Below are 9,644 nucleotides of genomic sequence, written 5' to 3'. Positions count from 1 at the left end.
CTGCCGAACCGGGAAGCTTCTGCTCCACGGCCGGAATAAAAATGGCCTTTATCAATTTTTTCATTCCACAAATAAACCATCCGCTTCTGCCATGGTGGGTGAGAAAGTCTCAGAGTCTCAATGGCACTCAAGGTTGGGTCATCCTGCTTTGAAAGTTGTTCGTCGTGTCCTTTCCAATTTTCGTCTCCCTGTTGCTTCTTCAAAAGAATCCATGGACTGCTCTGCTTGCCTGGGTTCCAAAAGCAAACAGCTCAAATTTTCAGCATCTTCATCTATAGCCACGTGTCCTTTAGCATTAATTTATACTGATGTATGGGGACCAGCTCCTATTCTATCTAAATCTGGCTCCAAATATTATGTATCTTTTCTTGATGCTTACAGTAAATATACGTGGTTTTTTCCAATGTCATGCAAAAGTGATGTTAGCTCTATTTTCCTCAAATTCAAATCATACGTCGAATGTTATTTCAATTCCAAAATTAAATCGGTTCAATCTGATTGGGGTGGCGAATTTCGTCCCCTAAATAAATTGCTAACTCAATTTGGCATTCTTCATAGAGTCTCTTGCCCCCATACTCACCAACAAAATGGTGCCATTGAACGTAAACATCGACATATTGTTGAAACGGGATTGGCACTCCTCTCTCATGCCAATATGCCTTTTGAATTTTGGGATGACGCTTTCTTAACGGCATGCTATTTAATCAATCGTATGCCTACTCCAGTTCTCTCAAATCGTTCACCTTTTTTCACCATATTTAATTGTCAACCCAATTACAATTTTCTTCGAGTTTTTGGTTGTGCTTGTTGGCCTAACTTACGTCCCTACAACAAAAATAAATTCCAACCCCGGTCTAAACAATGTCTGTTCTTAGGTTATAGTCCCCAACACAAGGGATACAAATGCTTTCACTTATCTACAGGACGTCTCTACATCTCCAGAGATGTCATCTTCCAAGAAAACATTTTCCCTTGCACAACCAAATCAACCCTCCAAAATCTCACAGACACATCTTCTTCCCAAACCAATTCCCTTCCCCACATTATACACACAGCCCACAACATTCCCAACCCAACACCATTTAACCCATCCGAAAATGGGCCTCCATCTCCTCCATATCCAGCCAGCCCACAAAATGACGCCTCACCCACTTCTACATATATCACGACCCCACCCAGCCCACACAACATAATCCCCATCATCCCAGACGCCGAATCACCCAACTCCCCAGAAATCACAAACCCCATTCTCTCTTTGGCTGAAACTCCATCTCCTACCTCAACCTCTGCTGCATCTCCATCCATGGCATCTTCTCCCTCCACTAATCTCAACCAACCCCATCCCATGATCACTCGTGCCAGAAATAACATCTCCAAACCCAAATTGCTCCTAGATGGCACAGTTAAGTACCCCCTTCCTCATGCCCTTATTACTGAATCCTCTTCAATTGCTTTGGAGCCAACATGTTTTACATCAGCTGTGAAAGACGCAAATTGGAGACAGGCTATGAACACTGAGTTTGATGCCCTACTGAAGAACAACACATGGTCCTTGGTTCCCCCGGATTCGACTGCCAATGACATTGGGTGCAAATGGGTCTTTCGGATAAAAAGAAAGGCGGATGGCTCTGTAGAACGCTATAAAGCACGGCTTGTCGCAAAAGGATTCCACCAATTAGCTGGAATTGATTATATGTCCCAGCCCCCTGGCTTTGCACATCCTCAGCACCCTCAACACTTATGTAAGTTGAACAAAGCTCTATATGGTCTTAAACAAGCCCCTCGGGCTTGGTTTTCCAGACTCAGTACCAAGCTCCTAGCTCTTGGTTTTTCTAACTCCAAATCAGACACGTCCCTCTTCATCTATAAATCCAAGGACTGCACTATGTTTGTGTTAATTTACGTGGATGACATCCTGATAACTAGCTCCAGATCCTCTGCAATTTGTGATCTTCTTGCTGCACTTCACAATGAATTTGCAGTCAAAGACCTAGGTAAATTTAATTTTTTCCTGGGTATAGAAGTTGTTCCTTCCTCTGATGGTGTGATTCTCTCTCAACAAAGGTATATTGTTGACCTTCTCAAGCGCACCAAAATGGTAGAAGCCAAACCAGCCACATCCCCTATGGCATCATCCACAAACCTATCTGCTCATGAAGGTGATATTTTCTCTGATCCCACTCTGTATCGCAGTACTATTGGTGCATTACAGTACCTATGCATTACTAGACCAGACATCTCTTACTGTGTGAATAAGCTTTCTCAATTCATGCAAAACCCAACTGAGCTACATTGGCAAGCAACAAAAAGACTCCTACGCTATCTCAAGCAAACTGTGCAGTATGGTCTTCAATTTTACAAGTCTAACACCACTGCAATCCAAGCTTTCTCAGATGCAGACTGGGCAGGCAACAAGGATGATAGACGCTCAACAGGGGGCTACTGTGTTTTTCTTGGCAAAAATCTAATATCCTGGAGCTGTCGAAAACAACAAACTGTTGCTCGTTCGAGTACGGAAGCTGAATACAAAGCACTTGCCAACACTGCTGCAGAGCTATCATGGATCTTATCCTTATGCTCTGAACTGGGATTACATCTCTCCACTGCCCCTACACTATGGTGCGATAATATTGGAGCTACCTACCTATCCTCTAATCCCGTCTTTCATGCACGAACTAAACATGTCGAAATCGATTTTCACTTTGTCCGTGACATGGTTGCTAAAAAGACGCTCAACATCAAGTTTATATTTAGCAAGGATCAGCTAGCCGATGTCTTCACCAAACCGCTGTCTTCATTTCGGTTTGGATTTCTTAGAGACAAGCTCAACGTTCATTCCATACCGTTGAGCTTGAGGGGGCGTGTTAGAGACATCTCTTCAAATAAGGACTCTACACAAGATAATATCATTTTAAACAATATCTCTGGATAAAGCTTGCAGCAGATCATGTAGCTAACAACTTCTTGTTAAACTTATCTCCTTGTATATCTTATCACTTAGTATTTAAATTTCATACCAAGTGTAATCTCATGTAAACAATTATTCTATAAATACAAAAGCCTAAACCAACGTTTGGCAAGGCAGCAAGCATATCAAATTATTTTCCATTATACTAAATTATTCATTGTTGTTTTCATTTGGAAGTTCCCTTTTATATGTGAAAGAAAAAGGATAATGTCTCTTTGCTTTGATTAATTGATTCTGTAACACATCTCCATTTTGTTCCTAATTTCTGAATGATTTTACGGAAATGGTAATCTGGATTGTAGAAATGAAATGAGGAATGAAGAACTTGGTTGAATGAAATGAAATCTGAAAATTGACTGATTGAATGTAAAACAAATGGGCTATCCTTACATTTATGGAAAATGTAAGCACAAAATGGAAAACAAATGGGCTGTCCTAATTTCTGAACAAATGGTTGGGCTCAGCTTCCAACCATTTTAACAGCCAAGCTAGCAAGCCAGGCTAGCTAGCTTACAACGCTGACAACTAAAATGGGCCTCACTATTACTAGAATGGGCTTAACTATTCAACACTAAACTAATTATGAAAAATGGACTACAATTATTAATCCTAATTAACCATATTAGACGAAAAAAAAAAAACATATTAGACCTTTGACAATTGACATGTATATAATGTTTGTGAGCCTACTGTTATCTATCCAAATAAGCCTCTCAATTTGCCCAAACTCAAATAATAATAATAATAATAATAATAATAATAATAATAATAATAATAATGTTATTTTGTAGACTGTTATATAACTGTCATATAATTGAGATAACGTGTTAGTGAAAATCAACTTTTAAATAAGTAAGGGCATTGAAAAAAGAAAAATTAATGATTAATTTTAACTGTCGCTCATTTCAATTGAATAAAAATTGTACAGTAGATTACAAAATAATATACATACATATATATATATATATATATAGAGAGAGAGAGAGAGAGAGAGAGAGAATTTCCTCTTTCCCTGTTAACTACGGATAACTTACCCAGCAACAACCAACCAACCTTGACATTTAGAGCCTGTTTGGGATTGCGTTTGAAAAATAAAACTTTTAAATCAAAAAAAGCTTTTGGACAAAAGCTTTATTTTTAAGTTTTTGCCAAAAGTGCATTTTAGCCATTTTTTGATTTTTTTGAACCCTTAAAAGCGCTTTTAATTTTTTTACTAAACGAGTACTTTTTTCTTCAAACGGACTTTTTGAGTATTAAACGCACTTTTAGGCCCCTCAAACGCAATCTCAAACAGGCCCTTAGAGCTTGTTTGAGATATGTCTGAGAAATAGAGTTTTTAAGCCAAAAAGCACTTTTAACCAAAAGCTTCATTTTTAAGCTTTAGTCAAAAGTGTGTTTTGATCATTTTTAGGCTTTTTTTACCATTAAAAGCGCTTTTAATTTCTTTACTAAATGAGTACTTTTTTCATCAAACGGACTTTTTGAATGTTAAAAACACTTTTAGGCCCCTCAAACGCAATCCCAAACATGCCTTATCTTTGTGTATATATATACGTAAAGCATGATACACAATCTCTCTCTCTCTCTCTCTCTCTCTCTCGGCAATTAATGACAAAATCAGAATTAGCATGCAAAGCTAGAAGCACCCAGAAAGGGTTTGGTTTCTCTAAGTCGGAGATGGATGTGGCTCGGCAGCTAATACAACTCAATGGAGAGTCATCCAATGACCACCACGACGATCGGACGATAACAACGATAATAGTTGTGCAACTCCTTACAAAAACCTTGAGTTTATCACATGAGTATATGTTTTCTTAATAGCATGTGATTTTTAATGATTTAAAAGGACCCTATAGTAAATTTCTTACAAATTGAATTGTCACGTGAGTTTGTAAATTACCTTGTAATAAAAGTTGTGCTACCTAAAGCATTTTTCATTGTAAAATTGATACCATGTACACGAAAAATGCTACAAGCCCATCTTCTGTCCCTCCAAGAATGATGTGGCTCTTAAAATCACCATTGAACTTGTGATTGCTCATTATTAGATTTTGATCAAATGATAATTTTAAAAGTCACGTTATTCTGGAAAGAATACAAGAGGGACTTTCAGAATTACTCACATATACACCGTGATTTTGATTGTAAAATTATATTTAATGTCTATTGATAGTTGAACATGCATTATACTATAAACTGGCTAACTGCCTTATTTATTCTCCAAATATTATGATTTTATGTGGTGTTAAATTATCATTTGTCTCAAAAGCTTAAGCTAATAGGAAAATGTAAATTTAATCACTTCATCAGTATTTTAACACTTCCCCTCACGTGTGGGCTCAAACTCCATTTTAATAGGTGAGGCTCAACACATGAAATATTTAATTTAAATGGGGGTGAATTGAAGGAGTCAAGGTTCAATCTCAGGACCTTTGGCTCTGATATATACCATGTTAAATTACCAGTTATCCCAAAAGCTTAATAGTTGACAAACTTAAGCTTTTGGGATAACTGGTTATTTAACACGATATCATAGCCAAATGTCCTGGGATCGAACCTTGACTCCGTCAAATCACCCCCTATTTAAATAAAATATTCCACGTGTTGTACCTTACCTATTAAAAAGGAGTTTGAATCCACACGTGAGGGGGGGTGTTAAAGTAATAATTAAGTAATTAAATTTATCTCTTTCTGTCAGCTTAAGATTTTGGGATAATTGATAATTTAACATGGTATATGAGAGCCACGTTTCTGTTTCTGTGGCTTTCAATAAAAGTCTTACCACATTTCTATGGTGTTTTCTAGCATTATCTTATGACGATCTCCCAATTTTGTTGATATCCACGACTCTATTCATTGGTAAATCTTGGCACAATGAGGTTTGGCCCTTCACAGGATTTTTAACGGCTAGTTTTCGTTCTCCAGCCTCATTGTCAGTGTTTTCTTGGCCCTTAACCGGATTCTTTTAGCGGCTTGTCTTCGTTCTCCGGTATTTCTCTAGCCGTCACTTTCAGCATTTCTCGCCAGCGTTGCCTTAATCCAACCATCGACTTTGGATGCCTTTAATTTTTTCTATTTTTCAAACTCAAGCTTACACCTTGAGTTTGAGGGAGGATGTTGGAATATTTTATATTTTCTAAATTAAGTTTATTAATATTTTCCTTAACAAGTTATTTCTCTTTATGTTAGAATATTTTTATTCTCCGTTATTATATTTCCTTGTAAGGTTTATTCTCTTCCTTAATTAGTTTAGGTCTACTTTAGGGTTTCATGGTCACTACTCATTGTCTCTCTATAAATAAAGAGTTATGTAATATTGTTTGACATAGTGAATATACAAGATGTAGCCCATACGTCTCTCTTCACTTCCACGCTCTCTTTTCTTTCTCTTTCATATTTTAGTATTTTATATTTTATATATATTTCAACATGGTATCAAAGCCACTTTCATGTGGCCTCTAATAAATGTCATTGACATTTCCCGGCGTTCCCTCCGGCAATCTCAATATTTCGATTGTCCGCACGCTGCCAAGCGGTCATCCACTCAAAATCTCTTTCACGCCTTCATCGCAGCCTCATATGGGAAAATTAATCCCAGATTCTTGCTTGCGAGGCACAGATCTACAAATCTGTGGAAGATTCGCCGGTATCGACCCATTAATGCGCTGCCATGCGCCACCAGAAGGTTTTGTCCATCAGTCAATCACTTCTACGCGCCGCCACAACCGTGACTGAGCTACACGCTCCACTTAAGACGATAGATCAAACTCCTCCGAGTCCAAATCTGAAGAGATCTCAGCCGTTCATGCTTCCACGTGCCTCTGGGACGTTATGTTCAAGAGTCACATGCCTCCAATGGTGTTCCACACACTTCCATACACCGACCGCACCTCCCATGCGGGTCCACACGCCGGCCACCTTTTGGCGCGTGTGATCCAAGTGTCTCACGAGCGCCAAATCCTAGCTAGGGTTTGGCACGTGTGGTGCACGCACGGCGAGTGGCTGCATCGGTGCACACGCCAGACTCTTCTCCTCCTTCCCTACTGCCACGTGTCCTCTAGATATGCTATCATGTCAGCCCTAGCCTCTGCCACGTGTCAAATCCGTATATATATATATATATATATATATATATATATATATATATATATATATATATCATACTCATCTGGATCCAAAATTTTTGATCAGATCCAACGGGTTAGAATCGAATCGTCTCTTTCGGGCCAGACCGACCCATTCAACAGTCCACAGGTTTCGACCATTTTGGCCCATGTAGCCAGCCCATTTGTCAACTCGGTTCCGAACGGCCTCAACCTGACCCAGCGGGTTTCAAATTCGGTTCGACCCACTAGGTTTCTCAACCCAAACCGGATCCATCCAAGTCACCAAACCCGGTCTAATACCAGTTTAAAACCAGGTCATCAGGTTCAAATGAATCTATCCAAGCAATCCAAATTAGTCAACCCGATTCAACGGGTTAGACCTAGTTCATATTATTTCGAGTCAAACCATATTCAATGGTCCATTGGTTTTGGCCTATTTTGGCCCAATCAAACCAGCCCAATCTAGCCTATCCTATAAGGCTCCAGTTCAAGACCCAACTCCATCAAGTTGGCCCAAGTCCACCAGTAGCCAGCCATCAGCCTGCTGCCACTGCCGTTGTCCTCCGCCTCTGGCCACCACTTCAGTGAATTTTTTGGCGACCAAACAAAAAAAAAAAAAAAAATCATAATTTCCCTTTCTTTTTTCCAAACTCAAAGCTTGCACCTTGAGTTTAAGGGGGGTTTTAGAATATTTTATATTATTTTTTAGGTTTATTTCCTACCTTAATTAGTCTAGGGTTTCTTGCTTATCACTCTTAACCTCTATATATATAGAGGCCTAAGTAATCATCATAATAGAGAAGAGAATAATACAATGTAGTCCATTGTCAGCTTCCGCTCTCTCTCTTCTCTTTCTTTCTTTCGCTCTCCACAATATATTTAACATATATATTTTAGTAGAGAATTAGGCAGAGGTTGTTGTGGCTCTGTCTCACTTTGCCTTCGGCCACAACAAACATCTCAAGTCAATTGCTGCTACATATTAGAAACCTCAGCCTATTCTCTGCTCAACTCTTTACCTTCTTTGGCTCATATAAGCAGTAGCAGTAGTGGATATGGTAACTCAAACCAATACACGCTACACGCAAATATTGTTTCATCCCAGATTGGTTCTTTATTGAGAGTCAGCAATGACAATCCATCAGTGGTTCGAGATGGAAGGGTCTCCACCAGCAGCCCTCTTACAAACTCAAGCATTATGCATGGTTCTCTTTTGTCTGATGATTCATCTCTACATTTTGATTCTGGAATATTGAATGATGGTGTCAGCAATGGGGTTGTTAACCATTCAAAGGCAGAACCATTGGACAATGTTATGTATTCACAATGCGTGTTGGCTATGTATACATCAGCCAAGGATCCATCTCCACACATAGCGAGTCTTGGTCAACGGGTGTTGTCCATTATAGGGATTGAGCAAGTAGTGGCAAAACCTTTGAAGTCTAGTAGTGGTGACAATAGCAACTCCAACTCCTCTTGTTGGATTAGCTCGGTCATCTTCATAGTTTGAGATGAATGTTGGTCATTTGCCTTTAACCTTCCGAACATCTCATGTCAGCCCTCTTCAACCTAATTATTTAGTGGGAATGGGAATGCAAAGAGTTTATTCTTTGGAGTTCAGGCCTCATGTGTTGAATTCTCTAGAGATAGGATTAGCTGACCCACTTCTTGGGGCTAGGGGATCATCTGGGGCTTCATAACACAGTCTGCTTCCACAATCAACAATCTACAATTGGAGTTGTGGCTACTTCTCCAAGCCACTTTTTATTGTATTAGATGAAAGTGAAGAAATACAGGCTAGAAGAGAGGAGAGGGAGAAATTTGTGTTGGAGCACATAGCAAAATGCTAGCACTCATCTATTAGTAAGCTTAATAATCCAATTGCTAGATGGGATATGAGGTTCGAAACTGGTTCCAAAACAATACTACTCCAACCTTTCTCCCCTATTGTTATTGCTGCAGATGAGAGTGAATGGATCAGGGTATGGAATTATGAGGATGCTACCCTGCTCAACAGTTTTGATAATCATGATTTTCATGGAAAAGGAATTAGTAAGCTCTGCCGTGTAAATGAGCTTGATGACAACTTGCTTCTAGCTGCTTCATCTCATGGAAATATCCAAATTTGGAAAGATTATAATCTGAAGAATAACCAAAAGCGTGTAACTGCATTCTCTTCAATTCAAGGCCATAAACCTGGCGTGCGAAGTATGAATGCTGTTGTTGATTGGCAACAGCAGCCCGGATATCTATATGCTTCTGGTGAGATATCATCCATATGTTATGAGATAACTGGTAATTTAATATGCTATCAAAGCCAAAGGTCCTGAGATCGAACCTTGACTCCGTCAATTCACCCCCATTTAAATTAAATATTTCACTTGTTGGGCATCACTTATTAAAAATAGAGTTTGAGCCCACATGTAAAGGGAAGTGTTAAAGTAATGATTAAGTGATTAAATTTATCTCTTCCTATCAGCTTATGCTTTTGGGACAACTGGTGATTTAACATGGTATCAGAGCTATGTTATATATATATATATATTTCAACATGGTATCACAACCACTTT

The 9,644-nt window shown here is 38.9% G+C and overlaps 1 pseudogene; it reads left to right on the top strand.

Moving 5' to 3' along the window:
- The first annotated feature begins 6,638 nt into the window (after positions 1-6,638).
- On the top strand, positions 6,639-9,404 carry LOC132169383 (regulatory-associated protein of TOR 1 pseudogene; annotated as a pseudogene).
- Positions 9,405-9,644: the final 240 nt, after the last annotated feature.

Source organism: Corylus avellana, chromosome 2 (assembly GCF_965113065.1).
Source record: "Corylus avellana chromosome 2, dhCorAvel1.hap1.2, whole genome shotgun sequence".
In the NCBI taxonomy this organism is placed as follows: Eukaryota; Viridiplantae; Streptophyta; class Magnoliopsida; order Fagales; family Betulaceae; genus Corylus; species Corylus avellana.
This window is presented reverse-complemented; position numbering and strand designations above follow the sequence as displayed.